The sequence below is a fragment of the Cherax quadricarinatus genome, chromosome 48 (assembly GCF_038502225.1).
Source record: "Cherax quadricarinatus isolate ZL_2023a chromosome 48, ASM3850222v1, whole genome shotgun sequence".
Classification (NCBI taxonomy): domain Eukaryota; kingdom Metazoa; phylum Arthropoda; class Malacostraca; order Decapoda; family Parastacidae; genus Cherax; species Cherax quadricarinatus.
In genome coordinates, this window is record NC_091339.1 from 2,275,100 (window position 1) to 2,290,287 (window position 15,188).

General features: G+C 44.4%; 1 protein-coding gene across 2 annotated transcripts in view; it reads left to right on the forward strand.

Annotated features, from left to right (window-relative positions):
- LOC128696112 (uro-adherence factor A) overlaps nucleotides 1-15,188 on the forward strand; it is a 1,051,771-nt gene that overhangs the window by 672,037 nt on the left and 364,546 nt on the right. The gene's annotated exons all lie outside the window — the stretch shown is intronic.

A 15,188-nucleotide genomic window follows, 5' to 3' on the forward strand; every position in this document is an offset into this window, starting at 1 on the left:
CCGGCTCGTCTGTGTCGACCCAAAATTGTTGGCTCCATTTGTCTGTCTAGCTGTGTTGTGGTGCAAGTGTCGCCTTAGAGTTGTGGTCACCAAACTGTCGACAGCGTCATCAAGGCATCATGTGGGATGAGTGTGTCTTTACTCTCACTACCTTCTCCAAAGATAACAAGAGAAGAAAGAAAGAGAGAGAGAGAGAGAGAGAGAGAGAGAGAGAGAGAGAGAGAGAGAGAGAGAGAGAGAGAGCATCTCACTTGGTGGTAAACACTTCAAGTCATGTTGAGTGCATTTCGCTCCACCTTTAGGATCATGTGTGCAGGTACCCCAGTGTGTGTTTGTGTGCAGAGAACTGCCTTCCATTGTATATCACTCATCATTTACTATACCATGGGTACCTTTAATATTAATTGGAGAATTGTCTGTAATCCCTGCCCTCCCCCACACCTCGCCAAGTACGATCTGGAGCCACACTCTTGTTGCTTGTCGCTAGCAGTTCACCAGCCTGGCTAGGTGGTGACCTAGGCACCAAGTCTGGCTAGGTGGCGACCTAGGCACCACAGCCTGGCTACGTGGTGACCTAGGCACCACAGCCTGGCTAGGTGGCCACCTACCTGGAGTATACCTGTAGAGGGTTTCGGGGGTCAACGCCCTCCGCGGCCCGGCCTGAGACCAAGCCTCGTGGTGGATCAGGGTCTGATCATCCAGACTGTTACTGCTGGCCGCATGTAAACCGACGTACGAACCACAGCCCGGCTGATCAGGTACTGAATTTACGTGCCTGTCAAACGCCTTCAAGAAGACAGGCAGAGGTCTATTGGTAGTCTCCAGTATGTATACTGGAAGGCAGTTGAACAGTCTTGGGCCCCTGACACTTACTGTTTCTCTTAGTGTACTCGTGGAGCTCCTGCTTTTTATTAGGGAAATGTTGCATCTCCTGCCGAGTCTTTTTGTTTTCGTAGGGAGTGATTTTCGTTTGTAAGTTTGGTACTAATCCCTCTAGGATTTTCCAAGTGTATATTATCATGCATCTTTTTCGCCAGCATTCCAGGGAATACAACTCAAGGGACTTCAACCATTCCCAGTAATTTAAGTGCTTTATCGTACTTATGTGTGCCGTAAAAGATCTCTGTACATTCTCCAGGTCAGTAATTTCGCCTGCCTTGAAAGGGGCAGTTAGTGTACAGCAGTATTCCAGTCTAGAGAGAACAAGCGATTTCAAGAGAATCATCATGGACTTGACGTACCTAGTTTTGAGGGTTCTCATAATCCATCAACACATTAGTTTTTCGCCCCATTGTGTGGTTATAATTTATTTAAAACCCTGATACAGTTTTAATGGAGGACACTGTCATTGCAATTCGGGTGTCATCCGCAAAGGAAGATAGGAGGATGAGGAATAGGATGGGAACGAGTACTGTGCCTTGTGGAACAGAGCTTTTCACTGCAGCCTCCTCAGACTTTACTCTGTTTACTATTACTCTTTGTGTTCTCTTGGTTAGGAAGTTATAGCTCCTTCTACCAACTTTTCCGGTTATTCCTTTATCATGCATTTTGTGCGCTATTACATCGTGGTCTCACTTGTGGAAGGCTTTCGCAAAGTCTGTGTATACTTCATCTGCATTTTGTTTACCTCTAAAGCATCAAGGACCTTGTCATAGTGGTCCAGTAGCTAGGACAGGCAGGAGCGACCTGCTCTAAACCCGTGTTCCCCCGGGTTGTGTAATTGTTGGATATCGACGTGGTTGGCGATCTTGCTTCTTAGAGCTGTCGGTCTGTAGCTTTTTGCAGTTGCTTTACTGCCACCTTTGTGAAGTGGGGTTATATCTGTTGCTTTTAGTGAATGTGGGATGACCCGTGTCCATGCTTCCTTTCCATAGAATGCTAAAGGTACTTGACGGGCTTCTGGCAGTACTTGATGAACACGGAGTTCCACGAGTCCAGGCCTGGAGCAGAGTGCATGGGCATGTCATTAATTGCCTTTTCAAAGTCTTATGGTGTTAGTATAATATCAGAGATTTTTGAAATGACCAAATTTGAGTCTCAGTTATAAAAAAATCATTTAGATTGTCGAGCCTTAGTCCGATTAACGGTTCACTGATCACTGAGTCATATTGGGATTTTAGTATCTCAATACTGAATGTTGTTTTCGCTTTAGACTTGGCATAAGAGAAGAAGTATTTTGGGTTTCTTTCAATTTCCTTTGTGGCTTTAAGTTCTTCCTGAGATTCTTGTCTCCTGTAAGATTCCTTAAGCTTAAGTTCAATATTTACCATTTCTCTGACCAGTGCCTCGCTTTGTATTTCAGATATACTGGCCCCTCTCGACAGCTCTTTGATTCTTCGCCTTCGCCTTTATAGGGAGCATCTCTCTCTTTCTAGTTTACGTCTTCTCTTTCTTTTTCTTAATGGAATGTACCATGAGCAGACCTCAAGTGTTGTTTAGGATATCTTCCCATCTTGTTTCATTTAGGACATGGTTGACTTGTTCCCAGTGTATGTTTTTGTTACTGAAGTTGAATTTTGTGAAGGCACCCTCATAACTTATCACATTTTGCTTGTCAGGAACCCTGCACATACATGCCTGTACCTCGTGATCTGATACGGTTGTATTACGTATCAGATCGCCGTTGTTAGTGCATGTGAGGCCCAGTGTATATTCCAGTCATGTAGGGTCTATTATCTGCTGGTTTAAGGTGAATTTGGTGTAGAGTTGTAATAGCTCGTGTGTGTGTGAATTGTTATCTGAGCTGGATCCTGGGGTAATCTCTGCTGAAACATTATTTGCTACACTCCTCCTCCAGTTTAGGTGTCTCAAGATGAAATCCCCAGTAGCAAGATGTTTTTGGGCAGGAGTTGGGAGATTTTCCAGTGGTCAATTTTCAAAAGCTCTTCCTGGAATTACTGGGAAGTTGCATCCGCCAAAACTTCATCTACATCATTTGGCTAGGTGGCGACCTAGGCACCACAGCCTGGCTAGGATTTGACCTAGGCACCACGGCCTGGCTGGGTGGCGACCTAGGCACCATGGGCTGGCTAGGTGACCTAGGCATCACCGCCTGGTTAGGTGGCGACCTAGGCACCACAACCTGGCTAGGTGGTGACCTAGGCACCACGGCCTGGCTAGGTGGCGACTTAGGCACCACAGCCTGGCTAGGTGGTGACTTGTGCACCAAAGCCTGGCTAGGTTACCTGGAGGTTATTCCGGGGATCAACGCCCCCGCGGCCCGGTCCATGACCAGGCCTCCCGATGGATCAGGGCCTGATCAACTAGGCTGTTACTGCTGGCCGCACGCAGTCCAACGTACGAGCCACAGCCCGGCTGATCCGGCACTGACTTTAGGTATCTGTCCAGCTCTCTCTTGAAGGCAGCCAGGGGTTTATTGGCAATTCCCCTAATGCTTGATGGGAGGCTGTTGAACAGTTTTGGGCCCCGGACACTTATGGTGTTTTCTCTTAGTGTACCAATGGCGCCCCTACTTTTTATTGGGGGCATTTTGCATCGCCTGCCCAGTCTTTTACTTTCGTAGGGAGTGATTTCTGTGTGCAGATTTGGGACCATTCCAAGATTTTCCAAGTGTAAATTATGATATATCTCTCCCTCCTGCGTTCCAACGAGTACAAGTCAAGTGGTTCCAAGCGTTCCCAGTAGTTAAGGTGCTTGACAGAACTTATACGTGCAGTAAAGGATCTCTGTACACTCTCTAGATCTGCGATTTCACCTGCTTTGAATGGAGATGTTAATGTACAGCAGTATTCCAGCCTAGAGAGAACAAGTGATTTGAAAAGGATCATCATGGGCTTGGCATCTCTCGTTTTGAAAGTTCTCATTATCCATCCTATCATTTTCTTTGCACGTGCGATTGTGGCACTGTTGTGATCCTTGAAAGTGAGATCCTCAGACATTACTACTCCCAGGTCCCTTACATTATTTTTCCGCTGTATTGTATGGCCGGAGTCAGTAGTATACTTTGTTCTAGTTATTATCTCCTCCAGTTTTCCATAACGGAGTAGTTGGAATTTGTCCTCATTGAACATCATATTGTTTACCGTTGCCCACTGGAAAACTTTGTTTATATCTTCTTGGAGGTTAACCGCGTCCTCAGCAGATGACAGCCTCATGCAGATCCTAGTATCATCCGCAAAGGATGATACGGTGCTGTGGTGTATATCTCTGTTTATGACTGATATGAAGATAAGGGATAAGATGGGGGCGAGTACTGTACCTTGTGGAACAGAGCTCTTCACTATGGCAGCCTCCGATTTAACTCTGTTGACCACTACTCTTTGTGTTCGATTTGTTAGGAAGTTGAAGATCCATCTCCCCACTTTCTCAGCTATTCCTTTAGCACGTATTTTATGGGCTATTACGCCATGATTGCATTTGTCAAATGCTTTTACAAAATCTGTGTATATTACATCTGCATTCTGATTTTCTTCCAGTGCATCCAAGGCCATGTCATAGTGATCCAGTAGTTGTGAGAGGCAGGAACGACCTGCCCTGAACCCATGTTGCCCTGGATTGTGCAGATTTTGGGAATCCAGGTGATTTGCAATCCTGCTTCTTAGCACTCTTTCAAAGATTTTTATGATGTGGGACGTCAGAGCTATTGGTCTATAGTTCTTAGCTAATGCTTTGCTGCCACCTTTATGGAGTGGGGCTATATCCGTTGTTTTAAGTGACTGTGGAATTTCACCCATGTCCAAGCTCCTCCTCCATAGTGTACTTAGGGCACGCGAGAGGGGTTTCTTGCAGTTCTTAATGAAAACAGAGTTCCACGAGTCTGGGCCCGGGGCTGAGTGCATAGGCATGTTGTCAATGGCTTTTTCGAAATCTATCGGGGTTAGGGTAATGTCGGAAATCTGGCATACATTTATGGAGTTTTGAGGCTCATTCATGAAGAAATCATTTGGGTCGTCAATCCTCAGACCGATTAGTGGTTCACTAAACACAGAGTCGTACTGGGATTTCAATATTTCACTCATTTCCTTGTTGTCATCTGTGTAAGTCCCATCCTGTCTGAGTAAGGGCCCGATACTAGATGTGGTATTTGCCTTGTTTTTGGCATATGAAAAGAAATATTTTGAATTTCTTTCAATTTCACTAATAGCTTTAAGCTCCTCCTGCCTCTCCTGGTTCCTGTAAGAGTCATTTAGCTTAAGTTCGATAGTTTCCACTTCCCTGGTCAGCGCCTCCTTTCGTGTATCAGATATTCTAGCACTCCTGAGGAGCTCAGTGACTCTTCGTCGTCTTCTGTAGAGGGAGCGTCTTTTTCTCTCCAGTTTACTCCTGCTCTTCTTCTTTCTTAGGGGAATATGCCTAGAACATGCTTTGGCTACCAGGAAGTTGATCCTTTCAAGGCACTGGTTTGGATCCATGTCATTTAAGACATCTTCCCAACATGTTTCGTTTAGGACATGGTTTATCTGGTCCCAGTTGATGTTCTTGTTGTTGAAATTGTATTTTGTGAAGACACCTTCACAGGTACATGCATTCTGCTGTTCAGGACCCCTATGCATGTACGTCTGGACTTCGATTAGATTGTGATCGGAATTAGTTGTTTTTGATCTTCTTATGTCTCTTATCAGGTCCTCATTATTTGTGAAGATAAGGTCAAGTGTGTTTTCTAGTCTTGTTGGCTCCACTATCTGCTGGCTTAAGGTGTGTTTTTCGTAGAGACTTAGTAGCTCATGTGTGTGTGACCTTTCATCTGCGCTACCTCCGGGGATTGTTTCAGCTATAACATTATTTGCTACATTCTTCCATTTTGTATGCCTTAGGTTGAAATCACCAAGCAGTAAGATGTTTGGGGATGGAGATGGATGGGTCTGGGTCAGCGGCTGGGCCTGGGCCAGCACCAGCACTGTGGGTATTAGTGCTATGACTGGGGGAGCCTGGGCCAGCACCAGCACTGTGGGTATTGGTGCTATGCCTGGGGGAGCCTGGGCCAGCACCAGCACTGTGGGTATTAGTGCTATGACTGGGGGATGGGTCTGGCTTAGCACCATGTGGGTGACTAGATAGATTCGAGTCATCTGTTGTGGTATGGACATTCTGCATTTTTTGATACACTATCTCTTGCTCCCATGTTTTATATATTTTTGGTAGACTATCCAAGAGGTCATCCTTGTTTTCTTGATTATTTTTATCATTTATTACTCTCCTTAGTACCTTTCTGATACCTGCCCAAAGTTCTACATCTTTATTGCACAACCAGAAGCACCTTGCTAGTTCGAGGTCATTTTTTGAGGCTGTATTTAGTCTAGTACAAGAGATATGGTGTTTGGAAGAGCATAGGTTGCATGTGATTCTGGATTTCCTTCCAAGGATTTTTTTACATGTCCCACAGATATGCTGTGCTGACATCCTGTCTGTATCCTACTACACTGTATGCCACGGAAGAAAACTGATTTCCACTTTACCTTTCTCTTGCTGGTGCCAGTAATATGCAAGATGTATTTATACAAACCAAGTTTGCAGTATGTGGGTGGTGGTGTTGGGTGGGTGTAGGGTGGGTGGTGGGTGTAGGGTGGGTGGTGGTACAGGGTGGGTGGTGGTGCAGGGTGGGGGGGTGTTGGGTGGGTGGTGGTGCAGGGTGGGTGGTGGGTGTAGGGTGGGTGGTGGTGTAGGGTGGGTGCAGGGTGGGTGTGAGCCGGCAGACTTGCCCACACTGCCACACTTCACTATTATTTTTTTTTTTAATACTATTATTATGATTATTATTACTATTTAAATTCCTTTTATGTAGTGCTGTACACTGTTTATCTCAAGGATATACACTGTATTCTTTCAAATTACACTTTTCACTGCGTTATACTGGGATCATTGTTTTATTGTTTACACAGGCCTACGCTAACTTCCCCCTACACTTCTAAGGAAAAGATTATTTCCTGTTTAGTAGAGGTAACGGTTGTATGCTCAATTTATGTATGCTGTGATTCCCTGCACCTCAATGCTACCATCACTCGTTTCATATCTTATGACTATAGTAGTTACTTATCCGTTATTAACACTTCACTGGACCTCTGGCAATAGTTCGCTAGTGCCAGTCGCTTGTAAGAAATTCCCCTATCTACACTATATATTGTACGCTATACTTGGGGATAATTAAGATTACTCTTATCTACAATTTAGTTCACTATGTCACTGCACATATATATCCTTGTCACTCACTATATTACTTATAGATAGATAGATCGATATTCGTTTATTTCCACTTGTGTCGACACCCTAGGTGGCGACCTAGGCACCACAGTCTGGCTAGGTGGTGACCTAGGAACCACAGCCTGGCTAAGTGGCGACCTAGGCACCACAGCCTGGCTAGGTGGCGACTTAGGCACCGCAGCCTGGCTAGGTGGTGACCTAGGCACCACAGCGTGGCTAGGTGATGACCTAGGCACTACAGCCTGGCTAGGGGGCGACCTAGGCACCACAGTTTGACTAGGTTAACCTTGAGTTTACCTGGAGAGAGTTCCGGGGGTCAACGCCCCCGCGGCCTGGTCTGTGACCAGGCCTCCTGGTGGATCAGACCCTGATCAACCAGGCTGTTACTGCTGGCTGCACGCAATCCAACGTAAGAGCCAAAGCCCGGCTGGTCAGGTACCGACTTTAGGTGCTTCTCCAGTGTCTGCTTGAAGACAGCCAGGGGTCTATTGGTAATCCCCCTTATGTATGCTGGGAGGCAGTTGAACAGTCTCGGGCCCCTGACACTTATTGTGTTGTCTCTTAACGTGCTAGTGACACCCCTGCTTTTCATTGGGGGGATGTTGCATCGTCTGCCGAGTCTTTTGCTTTCGTTGTGAGTGATTTTCGTGTGCAAGTTCGATACTAGTCCCTCTAGGATTTTCCAGGTGTATATAATCATGTATCTCTCCCGCCTGCGTTCCAGGGAGTACAAGTTCAGGAACTTCAAGCGCTCCCAGTAATTGAGGTATTTTATCTCCGTTATGCCTACGTGAAGATTCTCTGTACATTTTCTAGGTCAGCAATTTCACCTGCATTGAAAGGTGCTGTTAGTGTGGAGCAATATTCCAGCCTAGATAGAACAAGCTACCTGAAGAGTGTCATCATGGGCTTTGGATCCCTAGTTTTGAAGGTTCTCATTATCCATCCTGTCATTTTTCTAGCAGATGCGATTGATACAATGTTATGGTCGTTGAAGGTGAGATCCTCCGACATGATCACTCCCAGGTCTTTGACGTTAGTTTTTCGCTCTATTTTGTGGAAGGAATTTGTTTTGTACTCTGATGAAGTTTTAATTTCCTTATGTTTACCATATCTGAGTAATTGAAATTTCTCATCGTTAAACTTTATATTGTTTTCTGCAGCCCACTGAAAGATTTGGTTGATGTCCGCCTGGAGCCTTGCAGTGTCTGCAATGGAAGACACTGTCATGCAGATTCGGGTGTCATCTGCAAAGGAAGACACGGTGCTGTGGCTGACATCCTTGTCTATGTCAGATATGAGGATGAGAAACAAGATGGGAGTGAGTACTGTGCTTTGTGGAACAGAGCTTTTCACCGTAGCCGCCTCAGACTTTACTCTGTTGACTACTACTCTTTGTGTTCTGTTTGTGAGGAAATTATAGATCCATCTACCAACTTTTCCTGTTATTCCTTTAGCACGCATTTTGTGCGCTATTACACCATGGTCACACTTGTCGAAGGCTTTGGCAAAGTCTGTATATATTACATCTGCATTCTTTTTGTCTTCTAGTGCATCTAGGACCTTGTCGTAGTGATCCAGTAGCTGTGACAGGCAGGAGCGACCTGCTCTAAACCCATGTTGCCCTGGGTTGTGTAATTGGTGGGTATCTAGATGGGTGCCGACATAGGCACCACAACCCCACTAGGTGGGGACCTAGGAATCACAGCCTGGCTAGGTGGCGACCTAGGCACCACAGCCTGGCTAGGTTTTGACCTAGGCATTACAACCTGGCTAGGTTTTGACCTAGGCACCACGGCCTGGCTAGGTTTTGACCTAGGCACCACGGCCTGGCTGGGTGGCGACCTAGGCATCACGGGCTGGCTAGGTGGTGACCTAGGCACCAAAGCCTCGTTGAGTGGCGACCTAGGCACCACAACCTGTCTAGGTGGTGACCTAGGCACCACAGCCTGGCTATGTGACGACCTAGGCATCACAGCCTGTCTAGGTGGTGAACCTAGGCACCACAGCCTGGCTAGGTGGTGACCTAATCACCACAGCCTGGCTAGGTGGTAACCTAGGCACCACAGTCTGGCTAGGTGGTGGCCTAGGCACTATAGCCTGGCTAGGTGGCGACCTAGGTACCGCAGCCTGGCTAGGTGGCGACCTAGGCACAACAGCCTGGCTAGGTTGCGACCTAGGCACCACAGCATGGCTAGGTGGTGACCTAAGCACCACAGCCTGGTTAGGTAGCGACCTAGGCACTACAGCCTGGCTAGGTGGTGACCTAGGCACCACAGCCTGGCTAGGTTTTGATCTAAGCACCACAGCCTGGCTAGGTGGCGACCTAGGCACCACAGCCTGGCTAGGTGGCGACCTAGGCACCACAGCTTGGTTTGGTTGCGACCTAGGCACCACAGCCTGGCTAGGTAGTGACCTAGGAACTACAGCCTGGTTAGGTGGTGACCTAACCACCACAGACTGGCTAGGTGGCGACCGAGGCAACACAGCCTGGCTAGGTGGCGACCAAGGCACCATAGCCTGGCTAGGTGGTGACCTAAGCACTACAGCCTGGTTAGGTTGCGACCTAGGCACCACAGCCGGGTTAGGTTGCGACCTAGGCACCACACCCTGGCTAGGTGGTGACCTAGCCACCACAGCCTGGTTAGGTTGCGACCTAGGCACCATAGCCTGGCTAGGTGGTGACCTAGCCACCACAGTCTGGCTAGGTGGCGACCTAGCCACCACAGCCTGGCTAGGTGGCGACCTAGGCACCATAGCCTGGCTAGGTGGTGACCTAGCCACCACAGCCTGGCTAGGTGGCGACCTAGGCACCACAGTCACTGCCAGGCTCCACAGCCTGGCCGTGACGCAATATGAAGAAGCTTATGTTTTCTCTTTAAAAACAGTGAAATTTATTGAAAAGTATCGGAACCTTCGCATTATTAAATATTAGCATATTGATTGTAAGTCTTGTGTGTGGGTTTGTTTTGTACAGTCTGCTGCGCATGTTGCACTCGTCAAGTGTTACTTGCCCCGTCTGCAATGCCTGTTGTGCTTGTGAAGTGTTACTTGTACTGTCTGCCCTGCTGGTTGTACTCGTGCAGTGTTACATCGTCTGCCATGCCTGTTGTACTTGTGAAGGATTGCACTGTCAGCCGTGTCTGTTGTACTTGTGAAAGGTTAATTTCACCGTCAACAGTGGCTCCTGTTCTTATGAAGGGTTAACGCACCGTCTACACATTTGTGAAGATTTTAACGTTAACGTGGGTATTCTAAGCGTTCCCAGTAGTTTGAATAAATGCAGTTCTGTTTATTCCTCCACATCTGAAATTTCGCCACTGGTGTATTGAATTCATCACAACATTCCATTGTAGAGAGCACGAATATTTTTAAGTGGATCACAGCATTCTAGGCTAGGATCACAAGTTGTTTTTTTAAGTACAAGTGGATTTAAAGTACAAGTGGTTTAAAGTTTTTCACAATATTCTAGGGAGAATTAACATTAAGTTCACTTTTTTGAACGCTCATGTCATCAAGCGCCTCATTTTTCGTACAGTAAACGTCTCGTGTTGTATAGTATTACAACACAGCACCTCACTGTATAATGAAGCATATCACCACACAGTATAATACAACATAGTATAATATCATACAGCACCACATGGGATTATACAACACTGTATAACAACTCATAAGAGACACTATCATGCAAACAGCACCCCTGAGCTGAAGTTCGTATGTTTGCAAAAGCAGAGGAAGAATGTGGGTAACGTGCTTCTGCAGTTTGCATCATTTAAATCATTTCTCAGTTCGTTAAATCCATACTCTTTCCTAGTTCCACTATTATAATTCTTTCTACCTTCCACCTTTATGATCTTTTCTGACTTCCATCATTATAAGCCTTTCTCACTTCCATCATCATAATATTTCCTCATTTCCAGCGTCATAATTTCATTTGCAAATGTATTAAATGAAGAACTCTATTTATATAACTTGTGTAATTCATTGGCATTTCTATTATTATTATTATTATTATTATTATTATTATTATTATTATTATTATTATTATGATGATGATGATGTGAACTACTGAACCCTTGTTAGTTATTAAACACAAGGTTTGGCGGAGGTTCGAGCCTTTCGCTAATCGCAAGGAAGACGCATTAGCTTAGTGTACTAATTGATCAGGGATAATCTCTTTCTTGGTCTTCACCCCTTTGCAGGTATCTCCTGAAGCTAGAGTCGTTATGAGGCTATTGAGTCCCTTAATATATTCCGTTCTTGTAAGGTCGAAGACATTTTAAACTCACATGTGCTTCAGCGGTGACATCAATAGCATTTCATTCCGTTGCATTTCTAAGCTCATGAGTGCATCAGCGCATTAGGAGTAACATAAACACCACCACCCTTCGTTTATGTATGTTATGTTAGTGTGCAGATTGAGAATTTGACTCTCAGGTCTTTTCCATCTTACGTGTTATGAGATATCTCTCGTCTCCGTCTCAGAGAGTATATTCCTCATGTTGCGAGGCTTCCCTAACAATCTAGATGTTTTAATAACTCTTATTCTGACAGTAAACGACCTCTCTACATTTTCCAGTTCTGATATTTAAGACGTGAAAGCACAAGTGATTTAAAAAGTACCGTCATCAGATTATTTTCTCACGTTTTAAAAGCTCTCATAATCCAACCTGTAATTTTTTCCTGACTGTTAGCGTGTCTGCTATATTTTCTCCCTTAAACGAACGAACAAAATGAAGTTCTTGCTGTCCAGTTTATTTATAATTCCCTAAAAATTGTTATATTAACATTAATGTGTTCCATGAACACAAGATTATCCTTCAAGGTTACCTCCAGCTCACTTCCACTATATTGAATGGTCAGTGTTTTATAATCTCTTACAGCTCTTATTTCTTACATTTTTCCGTAGCAGAGTAAGGGAATGTTATTTTCCTTTGTTGTTCATCGGCAAATTTATTTTATATCAGCTTCAAGTATTGCTGTACCAATGACTGACGGTACTGCCAGACAAATTGTAATATCGTCTGCGAAAGATGATGCATTGATATGGTCAGTAAATTTGTGTATGTTAGATATGAAAATCAAAGAGAAGCGTTTCACATACACAGTAGGCTTCTTCAATAGAATACAGAGCTTACTATATAGGCGAAACGTTTCGGAAATAAAGACACGTAACTGTTGCACCTATGTCTTACCTATCTACCTTACCAACTCTTACACTTTGGGTCCGATTTGTTAGAAGACCGAAGACTTATTCGCAAAGTGATGTATATTACATGAGCATATCACATATTTTCAATATCTAAACCCACGTCACGGTGATCTATCAGTTACAAGAGGTTGATGATTCCTACAATAAACGCAAGGTGTCCTGGTTATTTAAATGTTGAGATTCCACGTGTTTCCATCTGTTTTTACACTGTTTCGAGGATCTTGATGTGTAACGCGAGGTATCTAGTATTTTTTTCGAATGCTGTACAGCCACCTTTGTGGAGTACTGCTAAAATAATCGTTATTAAAGGCTTGTATTAAATTTTTTTATTAATTTTTTTTATAAATATGTCGTGTTCACAGATGCAGTAAATAACGTGGTTTGGGATTTCGTTTTCTACCTGCCAGGTTAATGCATTTTAGATTAACATGACAAGGGAGTAGAACAAGTCAGTGTTGTTAAGGGAAAAGAACATGACAAGGGTGTTTGTTATATGATGGCCCATTCAGAGGTAAAGCTGGCCTTGTAGTGTGGGTGGCAGAACCATGCCTGAACAGAATGGAAAACCACTCCATTTACATAAATGGGATGATCTATCCTTTCTTGACAAGTAACACAATACTTGACTGTTTTTATAATTGTTTATTGATATGTTGGCATAAATGTTGTTGTTTAATTGAGTAGCCAGTCATGTATGTGATAGTTTGTTGGGCTCAGAGTTTATCGTCAGCACGAGGATCAGTGAGACTGTGTCACCTGACTCCACCTCCTAAGAACACTTCAGTCTCTAAAGCCTCTTAATTTATTTTATGTGTAGAATTTGTTATTTTAAATGCTGATATTGCTTATGTGTGGAAAGAAAGAAAGGCTCAGAACCAGCACAATACCCAGACTGCAGCAGATCATGACAGAACGTAAGATATAGGTAAAAGATTTAGGAATAATTGTTACAGGATCTGTAATTTGGAAAACACAAAAAAGCAAATGCAAATTATTATTATAATCATAACTAAGCGCTAAATCCACAAGGGTCATACAGTGCAAGCAAATACAAAGAAAATGACAGGGTAGAATATGAACACTTTCAACAAAAGAGAAGCAACGCCTATGATAATACTTTTAAAATCAATGGTGCTCTCACGATTTGAATATTGTTCGGTGTTTACAGCACCTTTCAAGACAGGAGAGCCAACAGAGCTTGAAAATATTCTGTGGTCGTAGACTGCCCGCATAGAGTCAATAAAACCACTGTATTAATGTTAGTAGAATCACCGATAATATGTTAGGTAAAAGGACAAAGGAGCAACTAATGCTTGACAAAGCTTCTGGAGAGCGAAACGTTGCCACAATAAGAATGTCACATTAGTTGCACCCGTGCCCTTTAACCTAACAATAAAACAAGTAAATAATTGGCAACGCCCCAGAGTACTTAATAACAGAGAAAATATATACATAGATGATACATGAGGGCCTGGTCCCTAACCTGCATACAGCTATAACAATTTTCTGGAGTGAAAGATGTCGGAGAAAGAGTAGAATAAACCCAATGAAGAGCAGGGGCGCTTTATTAAGCATAATTAGAGAACACTATGTCAACATCCATAGCCCAGAACTCAACATTCTACCAGCTGATATCAGAAATACTGCCGGAACGAAGAATGTTTCAAGAAGGTGGTTAGTTTCGTTCTGTGAGTGCCGGAGCGTCCAGGTTATGATAATTAGTGTGCTCCTGCTGCTCTAGCACAAACAGCCTAGTCAACATGGAAGCTTGGTCTCAGGTCGGGCTGCCTGGTGAGTCAATAAGACATGAGATATTTAAGTGAATAATGGAAAGATAAGTGATTACTCGTACACTGAGTTGTCGGCTGTCATGAGTGATCAAGACTAGTGAAGTCATTGTTAGGACAGTGGTGGTGAAGGGGCCAAGGCAAGATCCGGATTTATTGACAACACTTTTCTATCTTCTAAATGATAAATCAGTCTTTATTTTTTGTCTAAACCCTCAATAAAGAGGTAACATACACTTTTGGCCACCAGCCCCAGGATTCGGTATCATAAAATGAAAAAAAATATCTAGATCGATCTCCGAATGTTTTTGGAATACGCTGCACTGATTTAAAAAATGAAATGAATCTGTATAAACGTTACTAATGTGTTGCTGTCTTTCTTGTAACATGCGCACCAAAACTAGCATGTTGCTGGCTTCCTTCTGGCATGATGAGCTACGCTGATGACATCATGAGCCATACAACAGGGCATAAGATGTGTACCATTTTTGAGGAGGTTCAAGTAATTTGTAGTCTACTATGTCTTGTTATATCTTCATTCAAGCAAGCATTCCCCCTCCCATCTGTTTGCAGGGTGAGAATCCACTCTCTTCCTCTCTCTTTTTCCTACCACTCTCTCCCCATTACACTGTCCCCTACCTCTCCTCTGCCGCCATCACAGCAACCACCACCACCACCAATAACAACAATCCACCCACCTACCTAACCAGTCACCCACCATCACCACCACTCACCCCTTCCTCCTCCCACCAACATCCTCTTCCTCCTACCAGTATCCTCTTCTTCATACCAGCATCCTTTTCCTCCTCCCACCAGCATCCTCTTCTTCCTCCTACTAGCATCCTCTTCCTCCTCCCACCAGCATCCTCTTCCTCCTACCAGCATCCTCTTCCTCCCACCAACATCCTCTTCTTCCTCCTATCAACATCCTCTTCTTCCTCTTACCAGCATCCTCTTCCTCCTCCCACCAGCATCCTCTTCCTCTTACCAGCATCCTCTTTCTTCTCCCACCAGCATCCTCTTCCTCC